Source organism: Neopelma chrysocephalum, unplaced genomic scaffold, assembly GCF_003984885.1.
Source record: "Neopelma chrysocephalum unplaced genomic scaffold, ASM398488v2 Primary Assembly neopelma1_64, whole genome shotgun sequence".
In the NCBI taxonomy this organism is placed as follows: Eukaryota; Metazoa; Chordata; class Aves; order Passeriformes; family Pipridae; genus Neopelma; species Neopelma chrysocephalum.
The window spans coordinates 7891758-7917616 of NW_020897721.1; the positions used below are offsets into that span (position 1 = coordinate 7891758).

The 25859-nt window shown below is 39.4% G+C and overlaps 1 long non-coding RNA gene across 1 annotated transcript in view; it reads right to left on the reverse strand.

The window, feature by feature from the left end:
* Positions 1-12725: 12725 nt before the first annotated feature.
* The window catches only part of LOC113967618, a 62303-nt gene continuing 49169 nt past the window's right edge, over positions 12726-25859 (reverse strand). The window contains exons 3-6 of the long non-coding RNA XR_003534244.1: positions 23525-23588; positions 19814-19916; positions 14443-14511; positions 12726-12862 (exon numbers count right to left, since the gene is read on the reverse strand). This is a non-coding gene — a long non-coding RNA (uncharacterized LOC113967618). The remainder of the gene's footprint in view (positions 12863-14442; positions 14512-19813; positions 19917-23524; positions 23589-25859) is intronic.

Here is a 25859-nt window from a genome sequence, read left to right on the forward strand (position 1 = left end):
TTTCCCCAACAAAACAGGAAGATTTTGGTTCTGTTTGCTGAGACAAACTATCACACAATCAGCTTATTTGCTGTCAGGTATTTTTACACACACAGTAGTCAAAATAGCACCAAAAGAAGAGAAGTTTTCTCAGTAAGATACATGCAGGAAAAAGAAAAAATAGTTCTGTGTTCACGTTTAGCATCTCACCTTCTGCAGAAACATGAAAGTCATTTTCTTAGCAATAAAATGATGACATGGCTACTAAACCAGTAAAGTATTAAGCTTGTCCTTTTCAACAAAAAACATGTATTTCCATATTTAAGACTGAGGGGACAAACCAGGACCAAGCAGAAAAAGGAACCAGAGCCTATCTCCAGCAAGGACAAGCTGCACCTGAATTAAATACAAAACAGCAGTGGCTTCCTCCAGACAGGGAATTCCCAGCAGGTTCCAGAGTCAGCCCTCCAGGACAGTCACCACACAGGCACTGGACAGACCAGCAAAGCAAACCAGACCAGAAACATTCACCACTTAGCTGACTTGTATCCAAACCACAGAATTAGTTTCATATATATATATACACACGTGCATTCTTTTGTCAGTCTTTCTCCCTTCTATAACATATATAAAGCACAAATAAAACCAGACTGCTGTACCTGCTTGGGGACGCAGCACACGAGCCCGACAGCACCTTTAGGATCCTTTCAACACATCCAGGATCCTCTCCAAAAAACCCCTGTATTTAAAATCTAATTATCTAATTTCTTTGTTTGCTACTTAAAGGAGAATCACAACAAATGGTAACCACAGCGTAAAGCCAACAGCAAACAGCTGCACCACTTAACAAGATGTGCTGGCCACGAGTCTCAGCCCACACCAATTCCTTGATTTCTGTTGCTGCTGTTGGTCTCCCTCATCAGATCAGATCTATCCCCACTTGTGCCTGCTTAACCCCACTTAACACACCTCTTAATTAAATATTTCCTGACATACAGCCTGCCAGGTTTGGGGTGCAGCTCTTGCATCTCTTCAGCCCATGTCCCACATCAGCTCCACCTGCAGCTGCTCCTTTGTCTTTCCAGTGGCAACGGGGAGTGAAAAACCAGCACTTCCATGGCTACCTGGGGGGAAGCAACTCTTCAGTGTTTGCATCCTGGACCAGCAACTCCTCCTCCTGTCTGAAACAGGGGCCTGCCTGCAGAACCAGGAGGGTTGTGAAGCTTTCCTTTCCAGCCATCCAGTGGCTCTGCCCATGGTATTGCTCACTGCCACTCTGCTGCTTTTAAACTCTTCAGTTCACCCAGAAGCAGAAATGCCTGACTGCACAAGGGCCAGTGATGGCAGCTGCTGCTACAAGAGCTGCCACTAAAGCATGGAAGCCAAAAAAAACCAAAGTTGGTTTATCACAAAGTTCTCCAACTCGACTGACAGCAATTAAAGTGCATTTCTCACAATTAGTCAGCCCTACCTGACCTATACCAGGAGACTAATAGGGCTTACCTGCCCTAAATCTTTTGTTAATTTTACCTTTTGCTTCAAATCTGGAGAGTGAAGGGGGGTTAATTAGGTGGCCTGACATTCCTTTGAGCCTCAGTGTATCTGTGTTACTGTTGGCCTATTAGCAACACCTACCACTGCTCCTGGGTCTGCTCCTGTTTCCATGCACAAGAAAAGGATGTTTTTAATTTTCCTGTTGTCATATACAAGGCTGAGATGTGACTATAAAATGTACCTTTTTCCAGGAGTGATTGGGAACTGAGGTACCATGCACTCAACACCACCCAAAGCCAACCCAAACACAGGGCACTCAGTCAGACAGAGGCTTAAAAAAGGCATGAGAAGAAGATGGAGTGCTGTAGATAAGATATATTTCTCAAAGGACAGAATGCTTATTCCAGAGGACTCTTAAATGCCAACAGTCTTCAAGCATGGGCGAGAGACTGTGAGGTTTTTTTAGACCCTGATCACCAATTTTCTTTTACCTATAGGAGAGAAAAGCAATGTTTCCCACAATTCCTCAGTTGTCTCCTCAATTCTCAATGTTTCCTGAATTCAGAGGGTTTTGCTGAAATACCAACCACTTTATTTGTCACTATTTGCATTTGTCATATATACACTGAGTGCATCATTATGATAATTTACAGGTAACAGGCTGTTACCTTTACAAATTGCTATTTTGTTTATTTTGGTTGTATCCTGCAGTGTCCAGTCCTTTGATGGATGTGACTTGGTCAGTTTTCAGGTTATTTCTACTGAAATTTTATCTGTATCCTTACACAAAAGATTTTTTCCTTTTAGAGAGATGGCTCTCAGGAGAAAGGAAAAAATAAAAGCCTAAATTACTTTTGCTCTTAATAATAAAAGCTGTGCCTTTTTGTGTGTGTTTCCTCACTTTAACCAGAGCTTAACTTCTCTTTGTTGCCCATAAGCATGTAAGGCTATAATCCTCTGACAAGGATTTTGTGAAGTGACAGTTCAAACTGTCAATTATTTCTGCAGGGTCCATGACTTCATGGCGAAATTTGCTTTTCATACACATGCAATTAAACATTTCCCACTGTTCCAGAACCTTTCTCTTACTCTCCAAAATTAATGTACCATCACTGCTGTCTTATACTGCAAAGTGCATTTGAGACAAGAACCATCATTAACTTCACGTGCAGTTCAGGGTCCATTCACTGGTTGTTGCACCATTCAGTTTTGCTGTATTTAATATTTTAGCAGAAGGATACACAAATTTGCATTAACCTTTATTAAACATAACTTGCATTTTGACAGCAATATTTCAAATTGCTTGGGACAGCAAATGGACCTGCAAAATCAACACTGATAAAAATCTTACTATTTCATCTTGATTTCTTTCTATTTCTATAGGATTAAAATAAAAAAAAAATAAAGTAGAGACTAAAGAAGCAAGGTTATCACAGCATTTTCCCAGGACTGTGCACAGTAAATGAGATGAGGCTGGATTCAGCTTCTCAGATCTGCTAATAATAATGGGAGTTGAAAGCCTAACTCAAAGCTCAAAAAATTGAAAGAACTGACCTTCTTTTGATTTTACAATTCCAACATTCTCATTTTCCAGCTCTTCTAAAATAATCTTATCGTGTCTCATGGTACCCCAAATGATGCTGAATTTATTGCTGAAGTTTACAGCACTGCAAAGTACTTATTCAGAACTCTATGTACAGGTATCATAAATTAATTTATACTAAAGTAAAAGCTTCTAAATAGTTATTTAGATTCCGAAGTTGTACATCCTTTGGGATACCATATGGTGCACCCTCTCTCTGTCTTTAAGGTAACAGACTGGAGTGCAGTAGCTGTGTCTGAACATCCCAAAATACTGTGGAAAACCTCAAACCCACAGCTCTGGGCTGGGAATGCTCTGGACTGGGAATGCTCTGGACTTCAGTGGGGCACAGGTTTTGCTGAGAATCAATTCTGCACAATGGCAAGCTGAGGAGGTCCATTTTTTTGGACTGTACATAATCCTCTTTTTCTCTCAGATTGAACACTAACACTGATCCATTTGAAATAACACAAAAGCCATGAATCTTAAACCCCTAAAATTAAATCTTGAGAAATCTTTTTCTGGTTTTCTCACACTGTACCTACTTTCCTGACATGCAATATCAGACCAGAGGTCCAATCCTGCAGCCCATGAGCTCCTTCACTGTATCTTATTTAAATGAAAGTAGAACAAACAGAGTCATGACCTGAGCATTTCCTGGTGGCCTCAACTGTGAGTTTCTTGCATAGAATCAAGCAATTATATTCTTCCCACATTTCTTTAATTAGGAAGTACACAAGTGCTTCTACATTATTGCTCCAAAAGTCACTGCATGTGGATAAACCAGAGCAGGAAGACATTTGATTCCAGTTAGAATTGTGAAGGTCACTGCACAGTCAGTTCATGGAACTACAGATTTTAACTTCCTGATTTTTTAACCTTATTGTTACTGCATCTTTTCTTTTTAATTATTTACCAGACCAATTGTAGGACACACTGGAATTATTGCACTGCAATCCTATGGCATGCTTAATATTGTTATTCTACAGAAATTCTTTTCACACCAGGTCTGCAAGAATCCTATTTATGTCAAGACACATTAGATAACAACTATTTTACATAACAAACAAGGTATTCATCCAGTGCTGATATATTGGTGTTTGGGGTGTTTTTTAAAATATTTTGTGGTTTAAAGGATTAGGAAACATTCTGCAGACAAGAGTCAGAGTCATCCAGGAGACCCTGGAAAGCAGCTGAGGTGGTGACTTTGCAGCTGGCTGAGCCATTCAGCTGGAAGCTCAGCCCAGCTGCAATTGCTATTTTTCCCATATTTATGTGGGACTGGCCATGGAGTGCAACAAAGAGTTCTTGCTACTGGAAGGAAAACTACAAAATTTGAGTCTCTTTTTTTTTTAACCACATGGAATTTCTCCAGCCAGAGTCAGTAACTCCTGCCCTGCAGACATCTGCTGCAGTGTGTGCTGTGCATGTGCTGCACACAAAACATTATGTTGAGATGAATTCATATCTAGAAATTAAAATCACAAAAAGTTAGGCAAAGCTAAAAATAAGTATCTATTGGTGGGTTTTAAATTGGCCCGTTTTTAGACAGTATCTGTTTCTGGGAATACAGATAAAGTATGAGAATGAAAAGTGCATGGACTTGTTGTTCTTACAAGTCATCACATTTTCCAAGAAGATTATTGCCCAATAACAGAAAATTTAATTTTGGAAGAATGTTTACAGTTAGAGTAAGGAAGAACTATTTTTTATAAGGCTAGTGCCAAGTACATTGCAAAAAGCTTTTATACAGTTTTATCTGTATAAATACACGTATTGCCATGTAAACTATATGGTCCTTATCATTTATTAAAAACAAGGATTTTTTCTCTCTCTAGCCAAGAAGTCCTTTGGCACATAATGATTTAAAATGGAGCAAATTTCAGCTGGACAGAATATGCAGGCATCTGTAGACACTCCTCAAACCCACTTCATACAGCTTTTAAAAACATAATAATGAGGAGAGAATGTCCACACTAAAACAGGGTTTGGTGGTGAAAGAAAGGTTTGGAAATGTTATATGCAGCTAGTCTGTTCTTGTTACCTTTCAAAGTGGGAGTCAGAGATGCAATATGAGAAAGTAGTAAATAGAGTGAGTTACATGAAAATTAGGCTGCAAATGCAGTGAAAGGTTTGTTCTTTATCTTAATCTGCTCTTACATTTCAAGCAAAATCACTGGCAAATGTTTACTTACCTCCATCCAAGCACAGGAATTGCTGTGATCTCATAAAAACCATAATGGTTATTCTGGTAACTGACACTTATTTATTAACATAAACTACACATTTCCTTTGGAGAAACGTGTAGATTTCTGTGATATAACCACAAATCCAAGTTCAATATGGGTGTCCCACTACAAAATCAGAAATCCAGGACATTCAGTTGCAAACAAAATCTTGCACATAATGGCTACAGAACACACAATATTGTGGTGTTACAGAAAACCTTCAAGACATTAATTGGAAGGACTTTCAAAATACACTCATTGGCATTATAGTTTGAATTTTCCTGTCTGTAGAATGCTGACTATTCTAGTAGTCCTTTTAGTCCTTTTATAAAACGTTTTTTATCCATATCATGATTGAAAATCACAGTGATTGTCTAATTAGAATGGTCCTGGTTACATTAGGAAGCTGGGAATTGTTCCCTTCTGGTGCCTGAGACTTTAGTTTGTAACCCTGAGGACTCACACATTAACCACATTTAGATGTGACATTTTCACACCTAACCAGTCCCTGCACTGACTGTTCCTCTCCTCTGCTGGGGGTGTGAGTGGGCATGAAATGTTCCCTCCAGTGCAGGGGGAAAGGAGCACTCTGAAGGAAGCCCAAATTCTTTTGATTGTAATGGCAGCTGTGTGAACCTGCTCCAAGGTTTGAAGTGCCAGAGGAGCCCTGGCAGAGATGGATTCACAGGCAGGGGGCAGGTGAGGAAGTCAAAGGTGCACAATCCATCAGCTCATCACATGGGTACACAATTTATCACATAGCTCTGCTTCACCACATTCATCACCACCACATGTGTGCCTATCTGAGTGTGATATCTGTGCTCATGTGCCCATTGCTGCTATCACCAAAATCAGGTATAAATTGCATATATCAAGCTTCATGTTTCTAACGAAAAAATCGTTGAAAAAGGTTTCAAGCGATTCAGAATAAACAAAGGTAATCAATTTGTTCACTTTGCCTTCATCAAACAGTCAGGCTCAGATATTAAACCTAAATAAACACTATAGCAGAAGCAGGAATTTTATAATGAACAAAATTCACCCGCTTATACTATGCTGAAATTAAAGAAAGGTAAGAAATTACAAACAATGTTTTTCCCATTTCTGAACCAACTGTGTTTTAGGGATGTCACAAAGTGCTGCTTGCACTTATTGGACCAACCTGTGAATTTTTATATCTGCTTACGTAACAAACAATGTTTTCTCTGCATTAGTGTGGCATCCTGTTATGCAACTGCTGAGAAATCAGGCTGTAGTTTTGAAGAGATGTTTACTGGTGCTAAAGTGAAAAGATACGTGTGCTTAGTTAAAATGCTGAATGTAGAAGACAGCATTTCCCTAGAGAAGGAGATCAAAGGGATGTAACACAAGCCAGAATTTTGATCCAACCTTAGAAGTGTTTGATATTCCAAATAAACAAATATTGACTCCCTGATTAGTTAATCCTGGGTGATGCAGGCCTGGAGAGCTCCCTGCTCACACCAGCTACTTCAGATCTGCCCCTGCCAGTCCCCACTGATACCCTGGGTGACCTCCACTACCTTCAGCTGGATCTGGGGGCTGAGATTGATGACATTCTTCTCTGTTTGTCTTTCTTAGTTTTCTTTACACCAATCCAGAAGCCCACACAAAGTGACTGGAGTGGAACAGCAGCTGGAGCAGGACAGGGAGAAGAAGAGCAGAGCTTTGAGCTGCTGCAGCTCCATCCCCACACACTGAGCACAGGGGGAGTGGTTGGAAACCAGGCTGTTCTTCACTGTTGTATAAAAACTGAATATTGCTGATATCAGCCTCCCAAAGTGTATCTGAGGTTATTTTATTGCTCTTATTACATTCATTTCCCCAAAGCAAAATGTTGGTATAACTCGTTTAGGAGTTCTCATTTATTGGGAAAGTCTCTTCCCAAGTATTCAGCAGGTGCCATTGCAGGAATGGTGGAAGTTGTAATATATTGTAATATTGCTTGAATTTTCCCCTTCAAATATAAGGAGGGAACTAATATTACAGTAGAAAAGACAAAGTATCACAGTATGATGAATGTCGTCCTGTCTAACATCCTCTGCTGTGCAGGAGTGTATTTACTTTTTCAATAAATACAATTACAGAACAGTTTCCTTTCTATGAAGCTGTCCCTCAACTCTCCCTTATAATACAAGAGACACTGGGAGATGTCAGAGGGCCAGATTCCTTCAGTGAGCATGATTAGAAAATATTTTTCTATCTCCTCATTAGCTTCCTGAGAGGTTTTTTTTCCCCTTAACTGTGGCTGTCTGGGGTTTTCTCTCACTTTCTGGGCAATTAGTGAGAGAATTCTAACAGTGGCATTGTCTCTTTCTTCCCTTCAGTCTTTATTAGACAAAAAGCAGGTTTCTTTTGTTCTCTGACCAGAGTGGCTGAATGAATAAAGTCCCTCATGGAGCGTCCTCCTGTTTTTCCCTGTTCCAAAGCTGCAGTGAAGCAGGAGCTGAGCAGCCCCCAGTGCCCAGAGCTGTTCCTGGCACTGCCCAGGGGGATCTGTTTGCTTGTCTGGAGCAAAAAGGGGCCCAAGACAAGAAAGGGGAGGGCAGAGGCTTTAAATCCCACTAAGCCACCGTGTCACAGCTCAATTGCTGCTTTACCTGCTGCCAGCCTGGAATGCCTCAGGGAAAGGGGAAGTTCTTTTCACCCCTTCCTGCTCATATTTCACACAAACCTAAATCAATAACTGTGCCTTGTTTGAACATGAGCATCTCCTTTTCACGAGGAACAAAAGCAGGTTTATCTCAGCCTTGGGTGAAAGCAAAGAACTCTTTCCAAAACAAACACCACAAAAGGGCAAGAACTTCCCATCCAAAGGAGCTTTGGCACCTGCAAGCTCTCCCATAATACACTTGCTGAAGGGTGACTGATGTGTCTGTTGGGTAAATATCCTGCTGTCATTCTGATGGCACACCCTAAAACCAGGAAACAACAGCTACAGCACCAATATTTACATTTATTCTGAGGAAATACTGTTCCAGTCTCTGTGGCACTGCAAGACTTACTTGTTTCCCTTTTATCAGAAGACCACTGACAATGGGAAAAGTATGTAGAAAGTTCTGTAATCTAAGTTTGGTCAGTTAATACCAAGCCTTTGAAGCTGAGGGATAACTCAAGTTTTCTCTACTTAACAAGCAGTTTCCTTCCAATCAAGGAAAAACCAGGGCTTTTAAAACTCCTGTGAATTGAAAAATGACTGTCTGCTGGTCTGACATATGAAGGATCCCAGAAAATTAGAACTTATATCATTTTGGCATCATGGCTGAAATTCTGGCTTGAACTCCTTCTTCCTTGCCCCTGTTCTGCACATGAAATGGAGAGAACACCTTCTTTTGTGTGTCTTACCCTGCTAATGACCTGTTCAAAACAGGGGCTCTGCCAACACATCTACAACACCCAAAACTGAGCTCCTGCTCTCTGGATTACCTACAAGATCAAATAAGGAATAAAAACGAGGTCCCATCCTGGTTGACATCTAATCTCAGAAAACTAAAACTTTCACAACAATGCACTACAAAATTTTTCTTCCCAAAAGCCTCGTGTTTGTAACACAGAAAAGCAATTTTTCTCAACTTTCTTTTTGACACTGACAGTTATTTTTAGCCTAATGCTGGGAGCCCTAAGATTCCCATTTCTTTCAGTGAATTTTAAAATAGGCTCATTATTTGACTGAATAAAGTCAAAGTGATTGTTCACATCAGGAGAATTACTTGCACAGGTTTTAATCCACTGTTCCAGGACCTCAATTTACTCTGCCATTTCCCAACTGTTTTCATACAACCTGAGCAAAGAACCACAGAATGGGACAAAAATCTTACAAGTCATCTTCTATTATTTCCCAATAATTACTATGTGGCTTCTGCTTTGTCTCTCTACATTTCTTTCAAAGACTTCAAAGCAGAAAAAAAAATATTGTCCATGTTAAAATTTGAAGGTGGAAAGCATCAAGAAGTTTCCTGCATTCCTTTTTATTTTCCAGCCAGAGACCCTAGAAAGGAGTTGAGGAGTTTAATTATCATTCTTCACACAATATCAACATGAACTTTCATTCTTTAAAATAACCAGCTCACAGCAGAGTTTTGCAGAAGTACAGCATATTCACAGGTTTATTAACCAAGGTATCTGACTGGTCTTGGGGAATAGAGCCTTGAATAAAGTGTGCTGGTACAGTGTATTTTGGATGCAATTTGAGGGCAGCAGGAAGAATTAATTAGAAATATTTTCATGTGTGTCTGTGATGTGAAAAGCTCTCCTTGGTTTCCCCTGTCCCTGGCTTGGTTCACTCAATAAATTGAGCTCAGCAGTGTGACATTGTTCCTGTCCCTTCCTCACCCTGACAGAACCAAGGGCTGTTCTTTTTTTCAAGGCAAATAACATTTTTTCTGTAACTTTCACAAGAAACTGCAACGCTCACATAACTCACACAAAACCACCTGAAAGTGATAGTTATGTACTTTGCAAGTGACAACCATTTAGAACCTGTCAGTCAGGAGGAAAATTATTGCTCTTTGTGCATACAATTGCAATTAAATTGTGCTTCTTGTGTTTCAGTTAAAAAAACAAGCATCTCTAGACCACAACTTAAAGCATCAGAGAACAGACAGATTTCCAGGGATTAATTCAGTTTTCAGGTACCTCACTGCAAATTCAGAGCAAGTCTACTGAGCTGAAAAGCTTTCACATGAACTTACAACAACAATGAAACCAAAATTTTGCCCCTTCCTGCTTATTTCTACCAGTGTTTCTTCCATATTTGCTCACTGCTCCCCATCAAACAAAATTAAAACCCTGTCCAGATGTAATGGGGGGGGCTTTGCCACAGATATTTCACTGCCATCTGATATGGAAAAATAGACAGGCTGACAGAATGGGCTTCATCACATACTTTTCCTAACTCCACATCACTGTTCTATATGCACTCCAGAAAATACAAATTAAATGAAATGTGCTTACATCATAGAAAAAGTGCCTAAATTTATAGCTGAAGAGTGTTAAAGACGTTTTTTCAGAGACTGAGCAATCAGAAAAATTACACTTCATAGCACTCAAACCTTGTGCATTGACACCAAAGGATACAGTACAAATAAGGAAAAAGCTTTTTATTCTTATAACATTTGAAGAAAGTTGAACTTTCAAACTGGAATGAAGGAGCCATCCTTTGGTAATGGGAGATGATGCACTGCACCAACAAGTAGCAGTCTAGAAAACAGGGTGAAATGTATCTGTGTATTTTTGCTGCTCTAATATGTTGAAAATGTTGGTATATTGGTGGTGTCACTCAGCACATATTAGTAAGACATTATATGCAGCACCCAAAAATACACTAACAAAGCAATTGCTCTCACCTGAAAAACTGCATAGGAAAATTAAAAGTTATAGCACAGGTCATGCACTGAAATATTGCTGAGGGGAAATAGAAATAGAGAGAAAAAGAAAAACATGCAAAGAAATAACATATTTGTGAAGAAGACTATTATCTACATAGTTATCTAATCTATTGATATAATCTGAATAAAAAGCAAGGGACACAAGCCAAAAGAACTGGGCAATAGTGGAGTGGGGAGTGAGGAGAATCTCTCACACAAAGAGTATTTTGGATAAGATGGAAAGGCACAACAGGCTAAGTCCAAAAGCTCCAAGTGTGTCTTCAACAGTTCAGAACCTTCTGTATTTCTGCAGCACAGCTGTCAGCAACGTTCTTTGGAGCTTTCTTGCCTGCATAAGAAGTTCCACTGTAAAGAAAAGAACCTTCCATAAACAAGCAATTGATGAAATATGTCACAAGCTCTTTCTTCAATTCACCCAAGTTACATTAAATTATTAGTTATACTTAGTAAATTATTTATATTTAAATGGTGTATTATTTACTCCATACATGCAATAAAATACAGCTTTTTCTCTTACATTACCTGCCATCAGGGTCAGCAGGGTTTCAAGCAACTATTAGAAAAACAAGGAGAGCATTCACTAGCAAAATAGCCAATTAATATTCTAAGAATTCCAGAGGGAGTTTAAAGCTTGATCATTATAAATTTGAAATGGCATGTTCGGTTTAGGCAGATTAATTAACATATCCAGGTACGTGTTGTCATCATATTGAATCTACATATTTCTATACTGCGGTTGCATTAGTTTGATAAAATGATGTATTAATCCCAAGAGGTTCTAATTAGGTGTGAATAAATGCCACAATGAACTTTTCAGGGAAGCTCAACAGGACATTGTCAGTCAGTGTCAATGCAAATATTGTCCCTTACTGATAAACACACAAACCCCCAATCCTATTTCCAGAAAGCCATAGGATAACTACATTAATAACAGCAAGGACCAATCAGATTTTTATGTTGCATTAACTACTTTTTTTTTTGGTAGATTTGGCAAGAAGAGTTATTTCTTCCAGCTAGAGTGCAAACATCAGGCTCTGGATATCATGAGAGCTGATGGACGTGGATCTGGTCAGTCACCCTCAGAGTCTGGTATTTGCCTTGGAAAATCATGCATTTTACAGAAAATCTCCACCACCACCGCCCCCACAACGAGGTAATTTGAGATATATCCTTTTAGTGAAGCTCTTTTTAAAGCATTCTTTTTTAAGCAGTAAGAGAAAACAGTTTCTTTCAGGTACATCAGTTATCTGCAGCCTAGAACTGCATTCTGCTTATGTATTGCATTCTACCTCATCCTAATACAAATTTCCACAGCTCCACCTAGACATGGAAAACACTACATGAGCTCCACCAACAAAAGAAACCCCCATGAAAGGCCCCAAAAAGCAGCTGTAATACCTGGCACCTTGCACTGGGAATGATCCCCTCCCTGGGGCTGGGCAGCAATTCCAGGATCTGGCACTCTGTGGGAAAACATCCATCAAGTATAACATGGACAATCACAGACAATATGGATTTTACATTTGGGATGACTGTTGTGTTGATGAAAATAAAGGACTGACAACACCGTTTTAGAGCAAAGAATAACACAGACAGGCACTGCCCAAACTTCCCCACAGAACTTTGCCAGGGAAAAAGTCTGGACTTGCAGCCCTTCTGCTATTGCAGCTCTTGGCCCTTCTTGACCAGAGACTGCCAGGAGTGATGCACAGAGCCAAACTCTGGGATGGGAGCAACATCCACTGGGCAGAGGGATGAACTTCCAGCCTGTCAAATAACACTTGTGCTACAGTAGTGCTTGGAGCTGTGGAAGTGGGTAAAATCTGAACTGGCAAGTCAGCTCATCTACCGGCTTCTTACTTTTATTTTATTTAAATCCTCTGAAAATTCCCATCTGAAAGGGAGTTAGTTAAAAGGTACTATTTAACAGTACAGTGCAAATGCTTGTTTGTACCCTGCTGCTGACTCCAGCTGGAGCTCCCAGTGCCTCCCTGAGAGGCAGGTACATGAACCCAAAGCTGAGATTATTGGGCAGGACTGGATGGAGCAAAGGGTCTCATCACCCAGATTTCATCAGAACACAGACACTCCAGACAGATCTGGCACTTCAAAATGTGTTTGCTTGGCTGCTTCCACCTTGATGGTTCTTTGAGGGGCTCCTTCTCCAGAGCCACCTCGAAGGAGTGCAGAAATAAGGGCTTTTTTCAAATGACAGGTCTAAGGAACCAGGTGCTCTAAATTCAATGTTTATATTTTTAAAACTGAATTTAGCAGCAAGGGGCTTTCTCATCCAGTTTCCTTCCATTGGACTCCCTCCACTCCAAAAGTCTAGGCCAAGAATATGCAAGACTCTCCAGGCAGCATTAATAAAAGTCTCCAGGTTGCAGATGACACATGACAGAAGGGAAACTCAGATTCAAGCCATTGTTTTAGTACTTCAAGTTGGAGGAAAATTTTGAAGCACCACTTATTTCACATACCTTAAATAACAGAAGCTCCATTTCCTTCCCTAGAGACTTTAAACACCCCAGACATTGTTATATTGGTATCCAGTTACTCAATCTGGCAATTCACATGGATGTCTAAATTCTAAGTGTTTGTTTAAAATATCTAGAAATTATATGGCAAAGAATTAACTCATGAATTTTCTGGTACAATTTCATCAGCTTCAATCATGTTTCCTTAAGGTGATGAGGGAAAAAATAGGAACATGATCCAAACTTAAATGGAAGGAGTTTCCCAACGGACTTCAAGAGACTTTTGAACGAATCAAGGCAAAAAAAAAAGGTTTAAAAATTGACTAAAAAGTTTAATGTGATTCTTCTGTCCCCTACTGCTGAATCAGTGCCTGAAGTGAAACGTGGACCTGGAATGAAAATATACAAATAAATATATCTCCATCAGAAAATGTTTTTGATTACAGCTGAAACACTTTGGGGGAATAGAACTGACCAGACAAAGGTTTCAGAAGAAAACAGAAAAGCTCTAAGATGAGCAGCCTTTCCCAATCCTTAACGTGGGAAACCAATTCTCTTTTATCATTAATTTCATAAAGCAAGTGTAATTTTTTAAAGTAAATCATATTGCTGTTGTGTCTTCATCTGCATTGTCCCATATTTTACAAAAGCAATGTCCTGCCTCCAGTTGTGCTCACACCTTGCAGGGGTGAGAGCTCAGAGTGTCCAGCCCAAATCCCAGGCTTTGCCTCATTGCAGGAGTGTGGACCTGGATTGTCCATGTGGGAAATAAGGAGGGCTTTTAATACTGGGGGCTCTTGGACTTCAAACTTGGAGGGAATATGGGCCATAACAGGAGTATCACAGCACTGTGCTGGAGGAAATGACCCTGTTGAGATTCAAACTTCATTCTAGTTCTGTTTTGTACAATTTATTAGATGAAAACAGCTTTTGTATTGTATGGCTTAGCAACTTCAGTGACAGATTTAATTTCCAGTTATCTCTGCTACAACAGTAAATAAATCTCTCAAGTGACAGTGTTCCTGTATGCTTATATATTGTCCTAAAATGAAACATATTGCACCATAACTGTTTATTGGCCATTCAACTTTAATTGCCCAATTTTTAAGCAGTTATCAGTTGGCTATTTTCTTTAGAGCAGATAACATTCCTGACAGTCAAACTCCTTTTCCTTTCCTGTTGTCAAGGGGTAAAATTATGTATTTGTGAAACTTTACAAAACATTTCCTCCATCACTTGAAACATGAAATTGCTGCAAAAAAAAAAAAGAACAATACCCTGTGACTGGGCAGCCTATTTCCTCTCTGAATCACCAAGGAGTTTACAGAAAATTAAGAGTGGGTATCCTGAAAAGGAAGTGTTTTTTTCATTATTTTAGTATCAAAAAATAAAATGAAAACCCAGGTGCCTTTTACAAACCTGCAGCATCATTTGGGAGTGCCTAAAATCCAAATACAAAAGGACTACTTATTAACATGACAACTGAGTGAGAAATAGAAACTAAGAATTAAACTCAACTTGATATTTTCAACTCAGCCTGATTTTTACTTTTCTTTATGACTGCCAAAACATTTCTAAGGAGATATCTCTCATGGAATTCTGCAGTTCTACCAAATGTCACTTACCAGTTTAAATCCGTGTCACAAAGCAGAGAAAAATGTGTGCTTGATATTAAAAGGAAAAAAAGCCCCAGAAATAGATTTCATGTTGAATCCACTGCCAGAACCCATCTGCCAAACGCTTGGCCCTGGGCCAGTCCCAGTTGAGGCTGACGGGAGGATTTGTCAGGCTGGGTTAACGTTCCTGCAGGAATTCAATCCTCTGCTTTGGGAGGCTGCAAGGACAGGGCACAATTCCTGGTGGAGGTGGTAACACTTTGGAGACGAGCACAAGCTCCTGGATAATGCTCTGTGGGAATGAAGGAGATGGCAAATAAATTCTGTGTCAGCAGAACCAGCCTCACCAAAGCCGTCAGCCAGCAACTCTTTAGTTATATACTGAGTACAGATCTCCCCAGACACGCATGCACACACCCATTCTTAGATGCTGTCTGACATTAAGTAGCAAAGACTAATAATTTAAAGTTAAATACTCATTTTTCAGCCTTACCTAGACCCTGTTTGTTGTGCTGTGCCTTACAACTTTAGGAACATGAAGCAACAGATGGTAACAAATGCCATATTTTGTTTAATTGTGCCTGCTCCTGAAGAGTGGCACTCTGTGCTCCAGCCCACAACAGAGGTTAAACAGGCTGGATCTCTGAGCCCAGTGCCCAGGCACTGCAGCTGAGGTATCAGCAAGACTTTCTGGGTATTCTGGATGTCAGTTCTCTTCTTAGAAGGTTGTCCACATCTTGGTCATGCCCAGTCACACTTTAGTGTTACTTGGAGCTTTCTTTCCTTTTCCCAGGTTCTTCTTCTCTCTCCCTTCTCCTGTGCTTCTTTCCTTTGCATCTCCCAGTCCAAGGAGCATGAGGTCTTCCTGACCTACACAATCACATCTCTTGCTGTTAATTAGAGGGCACTGAGCAATCAAATATCCCAAAGTTCAAAGCACGAGAGAACAGAATGTTTGGCAGGGCTGTTCCTCAGCTTGGGAACTCCTGTTTGTCCAGAAAGGACCCGTTTACTTACTCTTGCACAACCAATTGTATGCTCTTTATCCCTTGTTTGTAGACATTAACAATAATTATGACACTGTTGTGCAGTCAGCATCAAGTTCCCTTTGCTTCAAGACAAGTACTATGAAGGTCTCAATTCAGCCTGGGGTTTTTGTTTCTTTTTTTTTGGTTTGCTTCTTTTTTTTCGTTGTTTGCTTTTTCTGATAGAATTTGAAACGCATGTCAAATGTTTTATTTTACTGTCATAAAACTAAGAGGCTTATATGCTGTTGTTTTACCCTATTTTGTTAATTTTCATGCATAGCAAATGCAAGAGACAAGGATACATTTGAAAGATATAAATTTGAGAAGAAGGATAAAGTCTGGATTCCGTGAGTTGCTGTACTTTGACTTCCTCTGCACACAACCAGTCCCAGCAAAGGTGACTGGACTTTAATACTGAGGCAGAACTACCCACAAAACTCAAATTGAAGGAGCTCTGCAGATCAGGGACAGACATGGTTTGAATTGTGAGCTCCCAGCAGAAACAGCTGAACATTTCTGCATCTGGAAACTGGTTGTAGTTATAAATGATATGACTCTGGGAAACTTTTGTTGTGGTTCTTTAATCTTTTCGTTTTCGACTGAAACTTGTTTCATTAAAGTGGGGGATGACTATTCAAGGGCTGCCTTTATAATTTTTGTTACCAGTTCAGACGGAGATCTGGTTTATGTGCTTGATTTCAGCAATGAAGGTTTATTGTATTTACTAAACCATATGTTTTTCTACAGCCTGCTTGGAATTTATGATGACATTGTTTTGGTTTAAGTTGACAACCACAGTATGTTTCAAGTTAGCTGATTTCCACTGAAAATTGCAGCTTCTAATGAAATGAAATTTTGGAAATTTTCAGGCAATTACATTTTTCAGCACTGGTGACAGAGTTCTGTTGCAAGGATTTGTTTGGGGATTTTGTTGTTGGGGTTTTTTTGTTTTGTTTTGCTGGGTCTTTTGTTTGGATGGGTTTATTTGATTTTGTCAGGTTTTTTATTATTTTATTTTTTCTCCACAAATAGATAAAATTCTTTGAAAGGTCTTATTATTACCTTTTTGGCAAATTCATTATTTTGCAAAGGATATAGAAATCAAGAGTTCTGTATCTGCAAATGTCCATTCCATTAATAGAAACAGCAAAAATACATATTTGGCCCAATTTACAGTACATGATAGTTGTGTTGTAAAATATAAAAGTGATTAAATATGCAATTGTGATCCTTCAAATCTTACATATTTCAACTAGAATAACAATAGCACAACAAATGCATGTTCCCCACTACAAAATCCTTTAGCATTTCCAGAATGAATGAGAAAGTTGGTATTAAAAGCCACTGTACAAAGCCTATCCTATCTCTTTTTACTTTCCTATGTCTTTTTACTTTCAGGACTGTCATGTTTTTTAGTAACTAAATATATTATTTACTAAATAAAAGATATTCTCAAATGCTGATCTGTAATAATTTGTGTTAGTGGTCAAATGATACAAGGCAGTTACCAAATGAAGTTCTAGCTTAAACTCAGACTCTTCATGGATAAAGAAAAGTTGAATGTAAAACTAATTTTGGCTGAGGAGGTAAGAGGTAAATGAACAATCTCTGTGCTGAGAAGTCCAGTTCTTTTGTTTCTCTACAGTGATATAACTGATGAAGACAAAGGGGGACAGACCATCTCAAATATTCAGAAGTCATTCTCCAGAAAAGAAGCAGCAGACTAAATGTACATAGGCTAACACAATAAGCCCCCATGGAAGAGTTTTTAAAGAAACAGCTAGAAAGGAGTGGTGAGTTTCAGAAAATATATTTTCCAGGTTACCCTCTTCCTTACATTATGTTGTATCACTTCTATTAAGATTAAACAGTTTTGTGATTCAGAAAATTCTCAAACGCTTCAAAAAAACTATGTACAAGTTCTCAAAGCTTATCCTGCACTGCCCAGTGGAGTCACCATGATCCATGTACCTGTGAATGTCCCAGGCAAAGGTCTGAACCCTGTGAGCTCCCACACCTGAGCAAAAGCCAAAGGGCAAAAGCCATTTGAGCCCCTGGCAGTGTGGTGGGAGTTCATCTGAACAAGAGCTACAGGAGATGAGTTCCCCTAAAGCTGCAATCAATGGAACAGTGCCCATGTTCATCCAGCTTCAAAGGGTTAGGTATCAAACAAACACAAACTTTGTTTTCCATATAACCCACTCCTAGTGACTGAAGGTCCCACATTAACACCCCAGGTAACAACCCCAAGTCCTGCTCCCCACCCTGGGTCTCTCCATATCATCTCTGATTTCCCAGCCCTGCATTTTTGCCACCCCACCTTGGAGTGTGAGAAACCAAAGGTTCTCTGGCCTATGACCAGAACCTGACATGATAGGGTTCAGAAGACTTTTAAGAGCCACATAAAATGCTCTGAAAATAATTTTGGAAGATGAAGGCATACCAAGTCTGGTTATGATTATTTTCCCACTGTAATGTTATGTGTCCATGGCAGGTATGTTACATGGAGGAGGCACAGATAGAAAATTAATTTTCATTGCTTTGCCTATGGAAAACATACCTATCTCAGTATCCAGAAAAACATTGATAAAATGGTAAAACTGTGTTTTTAATAAATTCTTCAGCAAAAACGTAGTTATTATATTTTAGCTGATTACTTGTGCTGTTCATTGAAATGATGGGACATTATGAAATACACATGGATGTGCTGCACTGAGCCCACTCAATTCTTTACAAACATTTAAAACTTTATTAGCTGATAGAGTAGGAGAGATTTCTTTTGATTTTTCTTTCTGCTATTTTCATATGTTGAACATATGGTATATCTCTCTCAAGCCCAGCTGACACTGGAAATCAATAAAGCCTCCTTCCACTTATGCTGCAGCATCATTTGTGAATGGCTTTAACTGCACTTTTATTAATTCCAATGCTATGATCAGCTTCTCATCAATAAAGAACAAGTCATGAGATCCATAAATTCCACGTGTCATAATCTACTATTGGGCAGAGTTGTACAGTATTTAATTTTCTTTCTTTCTTCCAGGGTTGTGTATTCTGTTACATTCTAAGAAACCAGCTCAGAAAGCAAATTGGAACTTTTTTCTAAACTGGTTTTGACCTTTTGTTAGAATGATTTCAGTGCAGTGTGTCATACACAACAATTTATAATTATGCAATCCCCAGAAGTGTCAATTGGTTTAATGCACTAACAAGTTACCCAATTTAAAAGTGTATTTACTTTTCTAACTATGAAGTTTCATCAGTGTAAAAGTGAGTATGGGCTCAACAGCTTTCCAGCTTCAGCAGGATGGCATTTTTGCAAGGTGCCTCCTCTAAGTTTACCCTCCCTCCCTTGAATTTTGATTTCCTAATCCAAGCTTCAGCAGAAAACACAGTTATCAGATAATTATTTTATAATTATACAAAGTTACTTAAAGGTTAGAGATAAAAAAAAAATAGTACAACATTTCTCACAGGGGCTGTAAATACTCAGTTTGCATCCCAGTGCACGTGTTTGCAACCTGACCAGCACCTCTCACCAAATTCCTCTCTGCAACAACAACCTCTAGGAAGCTGAACGGGTCAGATTATTATATTTACTGCAACAAGACCATTCTTTTCCAAATAAATGCTTTATGTTGGTCAGGTCTGATGATCTAGCATCCCAACTCAGAACAAGATAATATGGCCAAGACTTTCATTGTTAATAAGATGCGATGTTACTTAAAAATATTACATTTTTTAGACAACTTTCTGCTAAAACAATGTCATATGCTATCAGTCAATTAATTAATGAAGTGAAGTCTTATTTCATGTTTTAGAATTTTCACCAATCCTCACACATGCATTTAAAAAAAATAAATAAATTCACAACACTGTCACTTTGCACCAAAAACCTCTTGGGGAGTATAACAACCAACTGCATATATCCAGAACGTGAAGGTGATTAAAATGTTAAATTCAGTCAACTGGCAAGCACTATTAAAGGAAGGTAGACAACTCACATATTTTCATGCAATCCCTGAATGCAGAAATGGCTGGGACTCCTTGATAATTCCTCCTCTCAGTTTTTAGAATTTCACTGCACTGGATCACAGGACTTAATCACTGAAAAAGAAAATTTCATACACACTGTTTTAAAATTTGAGGTTTCACTCCACTCCATTTCACTTTAAAGTAATATAGTTTGGTCTTCTAAGAACTGCCAGGTGTTTTGTGCTTGGGATTTTCATCTTCTACTGTTCCTGTAATCAGCAGTGCCAGGCACTTCACAGCAGCACTGACATTTCATACAGAGCAAAACATTCCACACTCCTTTAGGGTACAGGGGGTTGAGGACAACAATGCAGAGAAATCTCTTCCTCTTTGAATTTTGATTTACCAGCTTTCTAAATAAAACTTTATGACCTACTACACCATCTTGGATATGAATTTATCTCCAGACCAACATCACTAAATAGGAAATATGATTTCTCCAGATATCCTAAAAATGGGAAAGTCCAAAAACCTCATTTTCTGCACGGCTGATAACAAAGGACAAATGCAGAAACTGTAAGAGGAACCAACCCTTCCTGTCCAGCTTTGATGAGACTCTGCCATTTCCCTCAGCCTGGGACAGCTCCTATCAGCAGATATTTCAGCAAATATTACACAAACCCAGCCTGTGCTTCATGGGAAGCATCACATCTGATGCTGGGTCACAATAAACATTTCTTGAGGGGGTTTGCCATTTTTAAATAGATGATATTATTTATTGTTAAAAATACAACATTGCATTCAGCAAAGGTCCTGCAAATCAAGGACTTGGCTTCCACTCAGACTGGATTAACAAACTGCATCTGACCTGAGGCAAGACACTGAGCTGGGGTTGTGTCCAGCTGTTTGCAGACATGAACCCGACAGAGCACAGGGTGTCCTCAGACCTTCCCCTGCTCAGAAAGGGGATTGAAAGGCATTGTTTATTTATCTGTTTAATAAATACTACCCATGAGGAAAGGCTGGCAGGGGGCTCAGCTGCTGCATTACCATCACTCATGTGTCTTCTGCAGAACCTGTGATTCCTGCTAAGACATCCACCTGCAGTTTAGTCAAAAAAGGACAGAAAACGATAATAAATAATTCAGGAAACTGCTCCTTGCTGTATTTCAATATTGAGCCTTTGATAATACTTTGTATATTATTTGGGTTTGACTCTAGATTTAGTGATGGTCATCTTTGACACAACTTCTGCTGACAATTCAGAGCAAGGTAAGGTCAGAACTTTAATGAGAAAAAGAACTGAAGATGAAGAATGTTCCTAAATCCTGAATCCAGAACAACTCAGAGGATTAAGGACTAAGGATCTGGTGTAGGTTTCAGAGAGCAGTAAACCCTTTAATATAGGGACTATATAGTTCATATAATCCCCAGGGAAAAGCTGGCATAAGGGCACAAATACACTGATTTCCATCTATCCTACCAGATTTAAAATACATTCTGACAATATGTAAAAAGGTGCATGAAACACATTTTGTTTGTAGGTCAGCTGCTTTGGCCTAGAGCAATTCACTCCTATTTCCTAAGTTCATATGCATTGCTGGCTAGTTAACAATGAGGAATAATCTACTCTTTAATATTTTACTATAACTACACATACACACACACAACGAAAAGAGAACCTGGAAATAAAAGTCATTTAACCTCCAGAGAAAGGCATTATTGTAACATGTCAAATAAAGGGTGAATCTTTTATTAAGAATACATCAAATTACACTCAGATGATCACAATTAGACAATCCATGTGTTTTTCTAAAAGAAAACTAACTTCAAATAAACAGGAGCCTTTACTGTCTGATAGAAAATTATCACTTTGCCACATCTTTTCTTTCACCCTTAAAAAAAGGAAAGAAAAATCAAAAAATAAATTCTTGAATAACTAGACATCCAACCAAATATTCCATGCCTGGAAGAAGGTGTAATTAAAGTTATACAGAATGTGTGATTTATTTTTGGAAACCAATACAGACCATAATAAAATTATTTTAAACCATCTCTTTAGCCTCATTTTAAAACTGAGTTCAACAAAGGATCTCACTGCAGGTTCACCTACATTAAGCAATGTGACAAAATCACACCTTTCGCCATAATAAAAAAAAAATAACCCTGCTTCATATCATTCAGTCATTCTGTCCATATTCATCAAAAACACAGAATGCAATTTTCTTTTATCTAGAGCATGAGCAGCATGGTAAGATCACAAGCTGAATAGATCCTGAAATGTTATTCTAGCAGGCTGTAGGAAGTTTATAAGTTCAGCATTGCTATTAAACACAGTGCAGTGCTCTGGTTTTTCTCAGGACTCCACAGACTGTGCTGCTGTGTCACAACTTGGGCAGATTGCTGGGGCTGAAAAGTCTGGATTTTTGGAGTCATTTCTGGCCCTGAAGAAGTGACCCTTTGTCACCTTCAGCTCATCAACTGCTCCATCCTACGACATCCAGAAAGACAGTTTAGGTCTTTGAAAGCTCTTATCACAAACTGTGCCCTATGGAACAGTCTTTGGATGTCATTGCTCCAGTTCCTTCCCCGCTCTCCGAGCAGGGCTGTTCCCAACCCCTTCCACAGGGGTGCTGTGAATGGGCAGTGCCAGCCTTCCACCCAGCCATCTTCCACCCATCCATCTTCCACCCACCCAGCCTTCCACCCACCCAGCCTTCCATCCATCCAGCCTCCCACCCACCCAGCCAGCCTTCCACTCATCCAGCCTTCCACCTACCCAGCCAGCCTTCCATCCACCCAGCCTCCCACTCATCCAGCCTTCCACTCATCCAGCCTTCTACCCACCCAGCCTCCCACCCACCCAGCCAGCCTTCCATCCATCCAGCCAGCCTTCCACCCACCCACCCAGCCTCCCACCCAGCCAGCATTCCATCCATCCAGCCTTCCACCCACCCAGCCAGCCTTGCACCCACCCAGCCTCCCATCCACCCAGCCTTCCATCCATCCAGCCTTCCATCCAGCCAGCCTCCCACCCACCCACCCAGCCTTCCACCCACCCACCCAGCCTTACACCCCCCCATCCAGCCAGCATTCCCTGCTCTCCAGCCCCTGGGTGCTGACAAAGGTGCTGCACTGCTCAAACAGTTCATCTCAGATTTTCATCTCAGCAAAACATCCCAGTTCTTGGATGTCAAGGAAGCCTTCAGACCTTGAGCCTTCTCTGTGTTCTGGTCCAGCAGAATCCCCTCCTCAGCAGTGAACACTTTCACACACCACATTCCCATTTCCCAGCACCCTGAGGGCAGCAGAGCCAAGCTCCTGAGCTGGGATGGATTGCACAGCTCTGGCTGGGGCCAGGGGAGCACAATAATCTCCCTTTGAGAGGGCAGCTTCAATCTTTGGAATCCACCTTTCTCAGACCAAAGTAACCTGTAAGAAGTAAATGCAAATCCTCATTAAAGCATGCTCACATGTGAAAATGTTAATTGTAGGCACTGGGATTAACACAGTGGTCCTGACATAAATATTTTAAGTCAGTGAAGAAGGTGTAGAACAGCTCTGAAAATATCAGCCAATGTGAGAAGCAGAGAAGATGAGGAGGGTCAAGATTGTGTCAAGGGCTCTAACTTGGGAACTCCAGTGATAACCTTCAGGGTACTCATGTGAACCAAGTGTTCCTCTGACAACCCCTTAATAAATTAAAAAAATAATAAAATAATAAAATAATAAAAAAAAACCTGTTTGCATTTTGTTAGTCTGATTCTACTTCAGATCTTGAGCAGGCATTTATCTGACATGTCCCTGAAACTTAACAAAAACAAAATAATTTTTAAAAAAGTTCTTTTAGGAAACTCTATTATTAGAGACCCTTTTACCTCAGGACGAAACAAACAACAAAAAAATAATGCAATATGGATTGCTTCAAATTTCTTCAAGGTAATTTGGCATTGCCATATAACATGTTATAAAATTCAGTGAAATGGTTGATACAAGAACATACAAGAATTTTATGTGAACATACTTTAAGGGAAAAAGCATTTACAACTGGGTATACATTTTCAGGTTTCACAGAGTGGATTATTTTGGATTATTTTAATCAAAATTAACATGGACATTCTTGGTCTGTTTCTCCTCTTTCCTCACTTTTACACTGACATGACTCAGTTCAGTGGAGTTATTTCTGATTTACAGTATAATGTGTGAGAAGGATCAGACCCCAGACTTTAATGTGCCTACCAGCACAACATAAACAAGCAATCTTCACTGTCAATCAGAAACCTTTAAAACACACAGGGAGCTTGGTACAAGAATAGCATAATCATGTCTTTGGAGTGTGGGAGGGGTTTGACATTTTTATTCTTAAAAAAAAAAAAGAAAGAAAAAGAAAACAAACTAAAATGGCAACAACAAACCCCAAACTTTTGCAATGTTCTACATAGCTGTAATAACCTTTCTGGATTGTTTCTTGGTATGCAATTTTAATATCCTTCCCTCTTTGACAAGGTCAGGTCTGCTTTCTCTTATAGGCAGCTCAGAAGATTCAAGTTATAGCTAATTGCTTTGATTATTTGTTCTGTAACCTCCAATTCCCCATGACCTTTTCCAAGCCCATTTTCAATTTAATGAGCCAAACCAGTAAAGCTTATACTGGACTGTGGATGAGAGCTGCCAGAATGTCCTGACAAATGAAGTGTTCCACACAGGAGGTTGCTTTCAGACCAAATGAAACCACAGAGTTAATTTTGTTATTTCTCTTTTAAGGTGTATCACTTGCCTGTACAGAACCATCGATTTCCACAAAAACAAACAAAACCCATTTATTTTTCTATACTACCCATACAGGCAGGATGGGTATATTAAATGTGTGTGTATGTTGGTCTGAACCCAAAATTGTAACTTTAATCTTTTTTCTTATCCACTTCTGCATTTGATTAAGCTACACTGACTCATACAACAAGTCCACTAGAGTGAATACTATACCTGAGAAGGAAACATCCCTGCAGAGGACAAACAATTCTGAGAAAAAAAAACATGGATCCACAAGCCCTGAATTGTTCTCTTAAACTAAGCCATCAGTACCTATCACGAGCATAACAGAGAACTGTTAAAACAAGAGAAGTGTAATTGTGTGTGGTTTTGATTTAGACTTGATTATTATTACAATTATTATAAATGGCACAAGTTCACTTTTTAACCAAAGAAGAACTAAAGCTCCCTTGGCACAGCCTGCTCTGGTTCTGATGGTGGGATGAGGTACTATCCAGTAAGTTCCTGAAGAGATTTCTGAGTTTTTGCTCAGTACTGTTTTTTATTTTGTTTTCAGTCTTTTTAAGATTGTTACTATTAAATTAGATATTTAAAGATTACATTGCTTTAGAGCAACCTTATAGCTAAACTTATAGTGAATAAAGCTCAAAATAAAAACTGAAACTTGGTGCTTTAGTGAATATGAGTCAGACTTATGTATTTGAAGTTAACCCTAGACATTGATTTTTTTTTTCAATTCTCTATTTAAGTGAGATATTGAAACTGTATTTAATTGTGTGGCACATTGTTAATCAAGATAAGGAAGTATCAGTGTATTTCCAGAGTAGTTAATGTCAGATTATAATTGGAATGAAAGGCAACTTGATATCTGAGATTGCACAATATCAAAGGACAGAAAGGTAGAAAAACCTCCCAAAGGTGACCTCTGGCCCACTAAAAGGGAAGTGCCAGGGATGCCCTTCTCCTTACACAGAGAGAAAGACAAAAGTTCGTTCCTGGGAAAGGTGGCAAGGGATGAAGATGAAGTGCTCAAACTCCTGGAAAGGATTAACATTGTAAGAAGTGCATTAAACTGCAGCTGTGACAGAAAACTTCTTCTTTTCATTCACATTCTTTAGAAAGTGATTTTACCTATCAATGAATCCTGATTTTTCAGGTGGTTACAGAAAGCTGTGTGAAGGCAAAGGATACAAAGCAGACCAGCCCAGGGACTGTTGTCAGGACACAGCCCCATCCCCTGTGCCACACTGCCCTGGGGAAGGGAAAACAGCAAAGGGAAAACAGCAAAGGGAAAACAGCAAAGGG